The 15,162-nt window shown below is 32.9% G+C and overlaps 1 protein-coding gene across 14 annotated transcripts in view; it reads left to right on the top strand.

Moving 5' to 3' along the window:
• ZBTB20 (zinc finger and BTB domain containing 20) overlaps window positions 1-15,162 on the top strand; it is a 758,837-nt gene that overhangs the window by 40,592 nt on the left and 703,083 nt on the right. The window contains exon 1 of one of the 14 annotated variants that reach the window (XM_032479516.1): window positions 9,746-9,767. The exons of the other annotated variants lie outside the window; for them this stretch is intronic. The gene's annotated coding sequence lies outside the window, so the exon portion shown is untranslated. Of the gene's footprint in view, window positions 1-9,745; window positions 9,768-15,162 lie in introns of those variants that run through there. 14 annotated transcript variants of the gene reach the window in all.

Below are 15,162 nucleotides of genomic sequence, written 5' to 3'. Positions count from 1 at the left end.
GACATTGTTGAAGAGTTTTCCCACAACAGTGTTCTTCGAAATTCAAAGGAGTAGTTAAATAGGTCCATTTGAAATGATTTGTCTAATGGAGTTTTATTCACATTGGTCCAAAAGTAAAACTGCTTTTCATTTGGTAAAAATTAAATCAGACGGTGAGATATCAAATGTTTTCAGCACATACATAAGCAATGATAGAAAATGGGTGCTAATCTATAGAGATCTTTGATAATAGCAATCACCTTTTTCATAATACATTATTTATTTAATCGAAGTGGCAGACTTTCTTTTTTTCTTTTTTTTTTTTAATTCCATTAGGCCTCTCTGACAGCACAAAGAAGTCCATAAAGCAATATTCTTAACCCACCTGGGACTCTAGAGCAGATTCCCAAACACATTCTCAAGGTTCAAACCTAGTAAAATGTTTATTAAAAATCCATTATTCCAAGAGGGTGGTGAACTTTTGCTGCTAAAGGTCTTTTTCCTTTCTTTTAGAAAAATTATTCTGAGACTTTTAATTTGTTTATGTCGCCTGAACTGTCTTTTAAGCTGGAAAGGCCAGCTTTGACCAAGAGTAGTGCAGATGCTAAGTACACTCAGTCAGGTCCTGGCAGGGATTTTTTTTTTTTAACCCTGAAGGCCTAAAGGGGAACTCTGGGGGAGTCTACTCAAGGTGTATGTTAATCTGGCACACAATATATGGTGTTTCAAATGTGATTTTCTCCATTTCAGATTCCTGACCTAAAAATTTGTTTTCAAATTAATATGTTAAAAGTGCGCACCTGTCATTTTCTATATTAACATTGTGAGAACTACCTAAAATTCTACTCCTTTTTTCAAAATAAGGCTTTAATATATCTCTCGATCAACAATTCTTTTTCTGTGCACATGTATATGTGGAGATATCTGTTGTGCACACTGCATTTATGTACATATTCTCATACACGTATGGATAAAGAAATCACAGATTCTTTGCAGATATCACATCTTAAAATTTCATGTTAAGCATATTTATGTTAATTAGAGGCAAACAAAAAATGTAAAAGCTTTTAAGAGAAGATGAAAATTTCTTTTAACCTTCTAGAAAGAATAAAAGAGTAAACATTTAGTCATTTTTATGGTTGGCTTGATTTTTAGAATGTGTATATTGTTTTCTTTTGCATTATAATTCCTAGCTTTCCATAGATCTAAAATATTTTTAGTATGAAAAATAATTTTGGCCTTTTCTGGGAGGGACTGTCACAATCTAAATACAGCAGGACGTTATAAAATGTGCATAAGTAAACTTAAAACCAGTGTACTCTGCTATATAGGGATTTGGAAAGCTGAAAGGCTTGCATCACAGGAGGGCTATAGAGTGCCAGAAGAATTCGTTAACCAGCCTTGCTGGTTATGATGGGCTCTTCCTATCAGCACATGAAATCTGCCTGTTGAAAGCCCTAAAGTCTTGGTCAGGTCACAGTGTGTTTCATTTTAATGTTGGAGCAGACAGTTATCTAACACACCCACATGAGGAAGTTTTCTAAAGCAGTTATTCCATGCTTTGTCATGCTCTGTAGCTAAAACAATTTGGTACTGAGTGACGGGTGTGTGTGCTTTTTAACTCCTATCCGATGAAAATCAGCTTTGGCTCCTCAAAAAGGACCAAAATAGTGGAATGCAAGAGAGAGTGATTCAAATGCTAAGCACATGCTGGTTTAAACTTTTTTTTTTTTTTAACTCAAGGGAAGAATCACTATGCTTATTTTTAATATAAAGACTATATAGTAATTTCCTGGATTTTACTCATTAAGATTTCAAAACTTGCAAATACTTTTCTCCTTCACATTTTTCTCCAGAAGCCTACATTCATCAAAAGGATAGCAGCTGCATACTTCCCCTGCAATGTGAACAAATAAATGGCATTCCTGTTTATTTATCTATTTTTGAATTTTAATGATTAGTCCTTTTGCTAATTAACAAATTCCCGTATTCATAAAATCTGGCACTTCATAAATATCCAATTGTGTGATTATCTACACATGTTCTGGCTTTCTATAAATATAGAAATTATCAGTGGATGTGTTCTTGAACTTGCCCAAGCGTGAGTAGCGGCTGGTCATGCTGCCACGTAGGAAGCCAAGTTCGGACCCTGAACAAACATGTTGTACCAGGGTCTGGCAAGGTGTGTAGAAGCAGCATCTGGCTGATAGTGCTAACTAGTGATCCTTTCTGGCAAAGGAAAGACTGATGTTGACATTCTTTGAATGCCACTAGTTCCAGCCTTCTTCAGTCCCAAGGGTGGCCTCTAGGTCTATAAGTTGATAAAGAATATCAGAGCTGACTTGTCTTGGAGGCCACTTTAGAAATATACTTTAAGAAACTACATTTTTCTGTGGAAAATACTTTATTAAACTTCTACAAAAGAATAAAATAGTACCTTCATCCTAAGTTCCTTAACCAGTGAAACTCTAATTAACATGACAAGTTGCATAGCGCTGAAAAGAAAACATAAATATTTTCATTCATATAGCCATGTAACTCTTGCAAACAGGTTACAGAAATCATATATTGCTTACATAGGACTGGTTCACCCTACATCAAGGACAGTGTTCACTAGCAGTTGAGCAAATGTGTACATGCAAGTGTCAGGATTAAAGCAGAAATCAACCCTTTTAAATTATTTTTTTCATATTCTGTATAAATCATTTTGGTTAGCTTATGCAATCACTGGATATTATTTACTACAGTCAGCACTGGCCATTTGATTCTTTGCTCCAAACTTTCAAATCACATATACGATTCCTAGGTTATCTGATAAAACTTGAAATTTGCAAATTTTTTGAAAATCGCTTAAGTAATTTCGAGCATTTTGCAGAATCCTCAGGGATTACAGCCAATGCCAAATAACTAGCAAAATCCTTTTAATCTTTTACCAAAACCCAAGGACAATATCTATATCCTAGAAATTCTAGAGAATGCCTGAATTTTATGTTTTCCTGTAACATAGATACATACACATAGATAATACACATTTAATCATCAAATAACATTGATGCCAATTATGTTTAATGTATCAAAATATATTCCTTGAACTCTTACTTCTAATTTCAACATAGGCAATCTTCTGGGGCTGTGGGAAGAAATAATGCCATCTATTATTACTATCATGTATGTATAACCACTACAGCAGATGTTGGTAACAACATTCAAGGGCCTAGAAGAAAAAAGTACTCTTCTGCCACTCTAGCTGTTTATCTGTAATAATAAATAAGTGGCATGCGATTTCTGCACTAAACTGTGGACAAATTATGCTCTACATTGGCTTTATAACCTCTCTTCTACTCCAGGAGCATGTCTTTTTGTGATTCTATAGTTCACTTGAAAATAATCGGCTTGAGGACATGGACTTTGCCTTTCTGGAATCTTTTGACACTCAACTGAAACTACAGCTCTGGGTGTTCTGTAGTTCAGTTAACCAATGCAACCTTTACATAACTGCTTTAATTTAGGGAAAGTTAGCTACTGACTTCCAAGTGAGTGTACTGAGACAAGGAGTGCGGGCTGCATTTATTGATCCATCTAGTTACCAGATGGAAATTGAAGATATTATTACTAATTTTTGAATATTAAGTCTTACCTTTGATACTTTGATGGAGAGGGTAGCAATTATAGTATAATGTGTTTATCTTCTTGATAACAGAAGTAATTTTGGCACTGAATATTCCTCTATCTCGAGGTGTGATGAATTTAACATACATATTACACATTATGCACTTCAAATGTTGAGTTTATTAGAATGCTTTTCATATTAAATAACTAATGTAAGGATTTGCATTCAATAAATATAAAACTAATTAATGGAGTTTGGGGTTTCTGGAAATTAAAAAGGTGCCCAATAAATTGAAACTAAAAAATGTTAATGATAATGAATCTTATACATAGTATAGTATTTTGTCTTTAGAAAGTTTTAATATGAACTTTTTAAAAATGATGTTTAAATATAAATTATTTAAAAGTATTTAAATTTTAATTCTCCAATGTTTAGAGTCTTTAGTTTTTTACTAAATGAGCCTGGATATTTGCTGTTTTTACCTTTCTTTTCAGAAATGTTCTCTGAATTACTGTTGTAATCAAATAGGGATTTGTTGTTGGCAAATTCCTTTTATAGTATGAGCTTCTTTCCAGTAAATGAAATACAAGTGGGAGAAAATTAAAGTAGTGTTGTCAGTTTGCTCAGGTACCAAATTAAAACTTAGTAAAAAAAAAAAATACTATTACAGCAGAAAACTGTGACTGTCCTAGGCTGTGTAATTTTTCTGGTGAATAGTATGTATGGTTATTATTATAAACAGAAACCCCTTGTTTAACACCAATACATTTAAAAAGTAAGAATATGGTCCTCTCTTTTATTGTTTAAATATGAACTAGGCAAATATAGTCTCAGGGGTGGATTTATACTATAGGGTTTATTGTTTTTGTAGTTGTTTTTAAATACTGGACACACTAAGATTCATTTTGACCCAGTAAATATAGTTTGGGTTTACACATATTTACTAATATCCCCATCTTCTTATGTTTGCACATATCACTCCAGCTTTAGACTGGGCAAAAAGAGCTGGTTTAGTTCTTACTTTTTCTAGTTTCTCAAATCAACAAAGGTTTTTATCCCCTCATTTCATCTCTAGAGGGGAGGAAAACAGAGATGATTAAGAAGCAAATGGAGATAAAAATATGAGTAAAGCAAAGGGTAGAGGTAGCGGATGCTTTTGAACCTTCTAAGTATATATGTGTAAGGAAAGAAAAAGACTTTCTGCTCAACCCTCAATAAAAACCATCTGACATATCTAACGTGGCACTCTCTTTTCCCTATACCTGTTTAAACCAGAGCTACCTAAATTCCTCCTCCACTCCAAGACAGATCCCAGTGGTACCACGAAGAGAGGATCATAGAAGAGAAAGTCATAATGAATCACATTTCTAATACATTCACTGCCAGGTTTTCTTCATACCTTTTTCCTTTTAAGCCTTGGGTTTGGAGTTGTGAGCAGATTTTCATAGTTGGTGGACAGATTTCATTTGTTTTGATAAGAAGCCTTCCCAACAAAGAATTCCCAAGGTATGCCGCGAACAGCATCATGACTAATTAAAGTGGATGAAGTGATCAACTGAATATGTTTGTGTGTGTGTGTTTGTATGTGCGTGCATACACGTGTTTCCTCTCTTAAATAACTTTTGTACAGAACAAAACAAAAACTGCTGTAAACTTCCTATCAGTCTGAATGGATTCAGATTTCTTTTTAGAGTGGCTTTCTGAAACCATTTTTGTATAGTGATTTTTAACTAGCACATTCTACCCCATTCCCTGCCCACTTGCTGCTTTACTTTTTAAATGTCGAATGAATGTGAATAATTCTTTAGTTTTAAAAAAGCATGTTCTTATAACAGGTTCAGAATATACCCATGAATATGAAGATGTTCTAGGGCTTATATACAATAGTTCTAATCCTATCAACTTATCATGAAAGTATGTGAATGAAAATTTTAGAAACATGTTTTTCCTAGTATGTTGAGAGAAATCCTATAGTGTGGTAAACAAAACAAACAAGCAAACAAACAAATGAAAAGCACTGCCTTGGAGAACAGGAGGCATTATCTAATGCTAAAAAGGATTTAAAGTGGTTAAATTTGAAGGCCTGGTTTCTGGTTCTGACTGTATGATTTTGAATAAATCATAATCTCTCTGTTCCTCAGTTTCTTTGCCTGTAAAATGAAAGCAAAACCTTTTTTTAGATTTTTCTTTTACTTAAAGATCATGTGCTTCTATTTTAAATAGCTGTGTGTGTGTGTGTGTGTATACACACATATATATACACACATACACAAACACACATGTAATTCTGCTTGTATTTTCTACCTATATATCACAAATGAGTGGAGAGAAGTTTAGGTTGGTAATGATGGAAGAATAAAGGGAATTTAGCTGATCTGAGAGACCATACATACTTTAATTTTTTGGTTATTGTTATCCTCAGCTTAAATTGATATCACATTATATTACTGGGTCTATTTAATAATTCAGTGAATACAGTATACCAAAAATTGTCATTTGTCAGACAAAGTGACATAATTGCCCATGGGTGTTCTGATAAAAGGGCTGCTTTTAATTGAATGAAACACAACATTCCTCCCCACTGGCCACTAGATGGAGAGGTGGTCCATGACCATGGTCTGGCCCATGGTAAACAGCTCACTTCTGACTTTCTATTGGCAAAGCTGCACTATATGCGTTTGAACGTATCTATGAACACACATGGTATTTTGCAGAAACCATCAGAGAATGTGTTCTCTTCTATACCAGCATGATGTAATATTTATGAAATGCAAAATGATTTGTTCCTTGTTTGACCACTGTTAATGCTGGTAAGACCTAGGAGAAGGTTTTAGTTGTCACAGTAGGCCCTTTTGCCTTTTTCCAATTTGTCCATTTAGAAAGGGTCCTGAAATAAATGTCAGCACGACAGTGCCACCTTGTGTCCCTCTTGCTGTGAGAATAACTGATGCATGACACAGTGAAAAAGAAAGAACAGGACATTTGCAAATATTTGGCAAATTGTTTCAAGCTCTGATTTTGTAGTAGCTGCACGAAAATCTGTGTTTTAATGTGTTTGGCAATTCTTACGACTCAAAGAGAAGTTAGGATGTGTTCACTTTACCCCTTCTCTCATCCCATTGTATATTAAAAATAGTTTAAAAATTCCAGTCACAAACAGGGATGAGTTCAATTTAGAATTAGGGGTGAAGAAGTCAGGGATTGTCAGATATTCATATAATTCTTACCACTTGTTAAGCCTTAGCCCAATTGTTTCAGACAGTGAGGTGATCCTTCCTGAACATTCTCAGTGTGACTTTTATATGCATAACTTGATAACATCACTTTTCACATTGTACTGCCACTCTTTGTAAGCATATCTTCCAGCTAAACCATGAGCTTCTCCAGGATAGTGTCTGTGTTTTATTCATCCTTCTGCCTCTAGAACTTTCTATAGCATTCAGCCCAGAGGCACTCAGATGTTTGAGGTCTGAATAAATGATTATATCTGGCTAGTTTATAACTTCTCGTTTTTAAAATTTATGTATGTATGTATGTATGTATGTATGTATGTATGTATGTATTTATTATTTTATTGTTTATTATTATTATTTTTTGAATTTTAAATAATTTTACTGCTTTTTCTATTTGGAAAAATACCTTCTGATACCTCCTGTTTTCCAAACATTCCTTTATAAATTTACTTTCTCTCACATTAAAAATATCTGTTTCTCTTTTTGATAATGAAAACAGTGTGTTGCTTATTCACAGTGTATATTGTAGTTGACTTTGGGGTAAAGATAGTTAATCTCTAGTTCTACTTTTACAACAAATTTGTTCCGTTATCTTGAGTAAGATACTTAACTTTTCTAGGTTTGTTTCCCATGCATAAAATGAGCAGGCTGGGCTAGTTGATTTTAAGGTACTTTTTGTTCTGGATTTTTTAAAATAGGGATTAGACACCTGTTGGTGCTACTCTAGTTGTATATTTGGTTTAACAGTTTTTAAAGTACCATGATAGATGAAAATTAAATTGCTAGCTTTTGAAAGTACTATTTGATAGCTCATGTTTTAGAAGGGAAAACTGAGGCACTTTTCTTATAAAGGGGCTTTACTTATAAAGGACAGAACTGCAAATGGGCAGAGTAAATAGTATTATAACTGATGGATATTCCAATTTTTTGCTTAAATGTTTTTGTTAGATTTTGGTTAATTGAGCTCCACTTTCCTTCTATTCTTTAACCATAAAATAAATCAATTACAGTAAATTTAAATAGCAAGATGAACCCAAGCTTTGCTATAGGACTTGAGACTACCTGCAATTTAGAGACTCTTTTATGCTATTTTTAAAAATTTTATAAAAATGAGTTCTTAGTTTTAAATTTCAGAATTTTTGCATGGAATTTACATCTGGGGTTTTCAGTCCATATATTACTTTAAACAGCAAAGTGTATGACTTTTAGCAAGTTGCTTAGGCTTGTTACGTACGCTTGGTTTTCTTATTTGCAGAAAGGTGATAATAAATGTTACCCTTCCTAACTACCTCGCAAGGTTATCCTGAGGATTAAATGACAATGTATAGAGAATTTCTTTATAAATACCAATTTAATAAATTTTTAAAACTGGTCTAATTAATGGATAATAGAAACCTAAGTCAAAGCACAAAGCAAAACACAAATTTAAAAAACCCTGAAATTCATGGCATTTCTTAGTTGGAGTGCTTCTCAGTGATTTATGCTCTCTGGAGATGACTTGATATGTTTGCCCAATTTCTAGATTTTGATTTGAAAATCTGTATACTACTACTACTACTACTACTACTACTACTACTAATCCTTATGAGCCTAAAATTAGTGTTTCCTTTAGATAAGCTTTTATGCATCATTCATAAGTTCATTTTTATTGAAGTATAGTTGATTTACAATATTACATTAGTTTCATGTGTACAACATATTGATTCAATATTTTTATAGCTTATACTCCATTTAAAGTTATTACAAAACAATGGCTATATTTCCCTGTGCTGTATAATATATCCATTCATACATTCATTTTTGACAGTGATGTTTCTTAAAATAGAAGGTAAAATTTTTAAATAACCAAATATGACCAAATTTATTTTTTGATACTGTAGTATTGGACTTTAGTCCAGTGGTTCTTAAACTTTAACGTACTTAAGAATTACCTAGGGTGTTTGTTACAATTCAGATTTCTGAGTTCCATCCCTAATAGGGTTTCATCCTGGCTGGTCCACACCTGTTAGAAAACACTAGTTTCTTTTGCTATTGCCCGTAAAAATCAGGTAGGGGATTTTTAAATGTACAGGTTTCTAGGTTCTGCTCCCCGATATCCTAAATCAGAATCTTTAGACTGGTATTCAGGCATCTATATTTCACAAAATCTACTTCATAAATTCTAATATTGCAAGGTTTGAGATCCATTGCTCTTCTAGGGTATATTGCTAAGATATATTTACTGTTGCTCCTGAATGCATGCTTATCATTCACATTATTCCTTCACTACAGACAATCTCATTTTACATAGACAGGCAAGTTGGTATTGCTATGTAAGAAAAGTTTAGGCTTGAAAAATAGCAATTACCACTCTGACCATAATAAGCCAAAATGAAGGAAAAGAGAAGTTACTGAGCATCTTTCACATAACTTGCTTAATTTAATCTTACAACTCTGTTGTATAGTCTGGTTTTCTGCCTAGGTTACAGGCAGAAATCCTGAAGCTGATAAATTAAATTGCCAAGTTCACAGAGCTGTTAAGTGTCAATGCCAGTATTCAATGCCTAAACTCTTTCTATTACATCATATTATTTTTTCCCTAATCCAATAAATCTATACCAGGTTCCCATTATGTTAAATGATAATGTTTAGCTTTGAGGGCCACAAAATGCTTTAGTGATATGGTATAATAATTATAGCTTACATCATTTAAAATAAATTGAATTTTTTTCCTATTCTTCCATTGAGAAATAATTTTTAGCTGGAGGTAGAATTCAAGATTTCTGAAAGGTAAGAAGATATCTAACTATGAATGATAATCATAATTATTGAGCTGTGAAAAACATTGTCTATGAGATCTTTTTTAGCCCCTGTGTCTTTGTTAAGAGGTATTTTCTAACCCACTTTGCAGGTAAGGAAAGCCAAATTTGGGAAGGGTAAGTGACTTACCCAAGATTGCAGATCTGGTAAGTGGCAGAACTGGGATTGAACTTTGGTTCAATTGAACTTCCACAGCACATTTAGTGCTCTTAACCACCAGTACATGCAATTTCTGACTCTGCTTTACAGTTAACCTGCAGAATCAGGCTGTTCCTCTGTTTGGTAAGCAGAAGCCAATAAATGCTAATTAAACTTTGCGGGACTTAAGTTCATTTCCTTTGTAGGGAACAAACCATTTTGCCACACTTAATCAGATTAGTAATATATTTTTTTAAGTCTTGTAAAGTTTGGTGTTAACTATGCATAATGCCTTAGAGAAGTCAGCTGAAGTGAATCACCTTTTGTTTATATTTTTATTTGAGAGTTGAAACCCTTTGATGGAACAGATCATTTGAATGAAAATTTCATTCTTACCTATTATGACATGCCATGAAGACAACAATTTCATGGCCTCCATAGCCATTGTTACTGGTCTTAAAATAATTGATTTTCATTTAAAATCCAATAAATGTATTAATAGTATCAAGGTATCAGTGCTTCTTAAAATCCAAAATCCAAAAAGTTAATTCCTGAGCATTTGTGATTTTCTTATAAAAAAAAAGCCTCATGGTATAAAATGACAACCTGTGTATACAGTATAGTGTACAAACTAATACAACTTCTCATTTACCAGGTATATGAATTGCTACAAATGTTATGTTTATGAATTTTAATAATTTAATAATATTTTAAATGCAATAGGGTACTAACAGTTCTGAAGTTCTAAAATGTATCTTCTAGGTGTGAAAATAATCATAATTTTATAAATTTGGTATGCATATATTTTGGACATATTATTTATGTCTCTGTAATTATGTGTTAAAACGTAGATTTTTTTTTTTCAAAGACCCACAAAGTCACTAACCAGGGGATATAGTGTTGTATTTAGCAGACTTTCAAGTTTTTTGGAAAATTGGGTTTAATTTCAACTTTCTTTTCTAGGGGTGGTCTTTCCTAAATAGTGTTCTTTTAAATTCTATCAAGCAAATGAATGCTACCATGAAGAGAGAAGAGTGAAAATATGAAATGAAGACTTTTACCCTTACTCTTTTTTAGATACAGAAATTAAAACTTTTTTTTTTTTTTTTTAGAAAGTCCCATTTAGCAGCAGAGCATAAACTGGAAAATTTGGTCAGTGATTTACTTAAGCTCCACAGGGAAAACCCTGTAGGGTGTTTTTGAACATCCTTAATTTATTTTGATTTGAGACCAGCTTAAAGGGCATGTCTATCTTAAAACAGTTCTCCATTTTCCTGAGAAAAATTCCAGTGGAGCTAGTTGTGGGAGGTAGTATCCCAACAATGAACCTTTGGGGCCAAAGGAGTACTTTAACATAGCTTACTCCAACCCTTTCCTTAAACTGAACACTGTCTTGCCCAGTGGGCTTGTTTAACTTTGACTGCTAATTTTATTTCTCTGCAGAGGCAAAGGAGACAGGGAAGAGGAGGGAAAATAACTGATGGCATGTGGGTTAGGTTTTGGCTCAGGGAATACATTTTAGAAGAACCTAGCCAGTGTAGGGATAAAGAAAGCAGTTGGTGTCTGATATTTACCCCTTTTTTACAGAGTGAAAAATAGAACCCAATAGATGTTGAGTAACTTGCCTAAAGTTACACAGTAGTTTCTAGTGTGGAGGTTAATTTTGGAAACTAGGTTAACTTGTTGCTTCAATAAGGAAATTGGACAATCCAGTTTCTCTGATGATCAAGATATCTTTCTAGTATACTTGCTTACTTTTCCTTCCCTTTTTTTGTTTCTTTGTGGTTTTGTTCTTGTTTTTGTTTTGCTACTTTTTTAAGATCTAAAAAAATGTCTGCCTATAATTTCAGGTTTAGAAGCTAGTTGAATAAATATATATTGATTATTAAGGCCATTTAAAACTAGCTGAGCTGTAAGAACAGTGTGCATTATGTTAAGTCTTCTGCCTCTATTTTACTGGAGTTTTGTAAGTAATAAACATGGAACCAGGAAAAAAAATATGGCTTTGAATAAATTGGGTCTGAGCTCACGGCATACCTCTAAACATGAAAAAATGTGATGGGCACTTAATAAAAGATAAGCCATTTTATTTGTTTGTTTGTTTTTAGATTTACTAAAAAAATTGAGCAGATAGTACAGAGTCCTCATAGTACTCTCCGCACAATGATTTCCCCTATTAATAACATCTTACGTTGGCATGGTCCACTTGTTAACATTAATGAATGATATTGATGCATTATTATTAACTAAAGTTCATAATTTATTCAAATTTTCTTAGTATTTAAAAATTCAATTTATTTAAACAAAAAACAAAAACAAACAGTTCACCCATTGCTCGCTCCCTTCACCCGCCACCTCTAGCAACCACCAGTCTGTTCTTTGTATTTATGAGCTTAGATTTTTGAAATATGTATATATTCTTAAATTCCACATATAAGAGAGTACATATGGTATTTGTCTTTCTCTGGCTGACTTATTCCATTAGGATAATGCCTTCAAGGTCCATCCAAATAGCAAGATTTCATTCTTTTTTATGCCTGAATTACGTGTGTGTGTGTGTGTGTGTGTGTTTGTGTGTGTGTGTATACACACATATATATATAAAATTGTGTGTATATTTACTATGGGTTTGTTGTTTGTTTTATACACACACACACACACACACACACAATATATCACATCTTCGTTATCCATACATCCAATGGTAGACACTATGGTTGTTTCCATATCTTGGCTATTGCAAATAATGCTGCAGTGATCATGAGGATACATGTATCTTTTCAAATAAGTGTTTTTGTTTTCTTTGAAAAAATATCCATAAGTAGAATTTTTGAATCATATGGTAATTCTAGTTCTAGTTTCAATTTTTTGACAAACCTCTCCACTGATTTTTATAGTGGCTGTATCAATTTACATTCCCACCATGCAGAAGGTTTCCCTTTTCTCCACATCCTGGCCAACATTTGTTGTTTCTTGTCTTTTTGATAATAGTCTTTCTAACAGGTGTAAGGTGGTATCTCATTGTGGTTTTAATTTGCATTTGCCTGGTGATAAATGATGAAGAGCATTTTTTTTAATGTATGTAGTGATCAGATGTCTGTCTTCTTTGGAAAAATATCTATTTGGATCTTCTGTCCATTTTTAAATGATTTTTTTTTTTGCTGTTGAGTTATGTGTTCTTTATAGATTTTAGATATTAGCCTTTTAGCTGATATATGGTTTGCAAATATTTTCTCCCATTTAGTAAGTTGCCTTTTCATTTTGTTGATGATTTTCTTTGCTGTGCAGACTTTTAGTTTTGTATAATCCCACTTGTTTATTTTTACTTTCAGTGCAGATTTAAAAAAATTATTGTCAAGACCTATGTTGAGGAACTTACCACGTATATTTTCTTCTAAGAGTTTAGTTTCAGGTTTTACATTCAAGTCGTCATCCCATTTTGAGTTAATTTTTGTGTGTGGTATAAGGTAGCAGTCCAGTTTCATTTTTTAAAATGTGGTTGTTCAGTTTTCCCAATACCATTGTTGAAGAGACTGTCTTTCTCCATTGTATTTTCTTGGCTCCTTTATTCTAAATTAATTGACCTGTACGAATGGATTTATTTTCTAGGTTCTCTATTCTGTTGCATTGATCTGTGTGTCTTTTTAAAATGCCAGTGTACTGTTTTAGTTGCTATAACTTTGTAATACAGTTTGAAATCAGGGAGCATGATGCTTCCAGCTTTGTTCTTCTTTCTCAAGATTGTGTTGGCTAGTCGAGGTCTTTTATGGTCCAGAAATGTAGGGTTCTTTTTCCTGTTTCTGTGAAATATACCAATGGAATTTTGTTAGGGATTGCACTGAATCTATGTATTGCTTTGGGTAGTATGGGCATTTAAACAGTATTAATTCTTCCAACCCATGAACATGAAATATCATTTTATTTATTTGTGCCTTCTTCAGTTTCTTTTATTAATGCCCTGTATTTTTCTATTTATAGGTCTTTCACCTCCTTAGTCAAATGTATTCTGAGGTATTTTATTCTTTTTGATGTAATTGTAAATGGAAGTGTTTTCTTAATTTCTTTCTGACAATTCATCGTTAGAATATGTAGTAACACAACAGATTTTGTGTATTGATTTTGTAACCTGCAACTTTACTTAATTTGTTTATTAGTTCTAAGTTTTTTGAAGGAGTATTTAGGATTTTCTACGTATGTCATTTGCAAATAGTAACCATTTTCCTTCTTCCTTTCCAATTTGTATACCCTTTCTTTTCTTTTCTTTCTTTTTTTTTTTTTGCCTAATTGCTCTGAATAGGACTTCTAGTACTATATTGAATAAAAGTTATTAGAGTAGACATCCTTGTTTTTGTTCCTGATCTTAAAGGAAAAGTTTTCAGCTTTTCACCATTGAATATGATGCTAGCTGTGGGCCTGTCATATATGATCTTCATTATGTTGAGGTACATTCCTTTCATACCTCCTTTGTTGAGAGTTTTTATCATAAAAGGGTGTTTGATTTTGTCAAATGCTTTTTCTATATCTATTGAGATGATCATATGATTTTTTATTTTTCATTTTGTTAATAGCAGCACACTGACTGATTTGTGGATGTTGAACCATCCTTGTATCTCTGACATAAATCCCACTTGGTCATTGTGTATGATCCTTTTCACGTATTGTTGAATTCACTTTGCTAATGAGGATTTTGGGATCTATGTTCTTAGGGATCTTGGCATATAATTTTCTTTTCTTGTGGCATCCTTTTCTGGTTTTTGTATCAGGGTAATGCTGGCCTCATGAAATGAATTTGGAAGAGTTTCTTCCTCTTCTATTTTTTGGAAGACTTTGAGATAAATTGGTATTCTTTGAATTTGGAAGAATTTACCAGTATAACCATTTGGTTCTGGACTTTTGGGAGGTTTTTGATTACTAATTCAATCTCCTTAGCTGTAATCAGTCTGTTCATATTTTCTGTTTCATTATAATTCAGTCTTGGTAGGTTGTATGCTTCTAGGAATGTATCTATTGTTCTGGGTTGTTCAATTTGTTAGCATATAATTGTTCATAGTAGTCTCTCCTAATCTTTTGTATTTTTTGTGGTGCAATTATAATAGCTACTCTTTAATTTCTGATTTTATTTACTCGAGTCCTCTTCCCTCTTTTCTTGGTCTGTCTAAAGGCCTGTCAATTTTGTTTATCTTTTCAAAGAAACAGCTCTTAATTTCATTGATTTCATTGTCTTTTTAGTCTCTAGTTCATTTATTTTTGTTCTAATCTTTGTTGTTTTCTTCCTTCTACTAACTTTGGGCTTTGTTCTTCATTGCTTAGCCTCATGGTAACCACAAAACAAAAGCTGATAGTAAATACACATACACAAAAAGAGAAAGGAATGTAAGATTCCTACTAAAGAAAGACCATTTT

The sequence above is a fragment of the Camelus ferus genome, chromosome 1, assembly GCF_009834535.1.
Source record: "Camelus ferus isolate YT-003-E chromosome 1, BCGSAC_Cfer_1.0, whole genome shotgun sequence".
NCBI classification, from domain to species: domain Eukaryota; kingdom Metazoa; phylum Chordata; class Mammalia; order Artiodactyla; family Camelidae; genus Camelus; species Camelus ferus.
The sequence above is the reverse complement of the archived record's forward strand: the minus strand, read 5'-3'. Positions and strand labels throughout refer to the sequence as shown.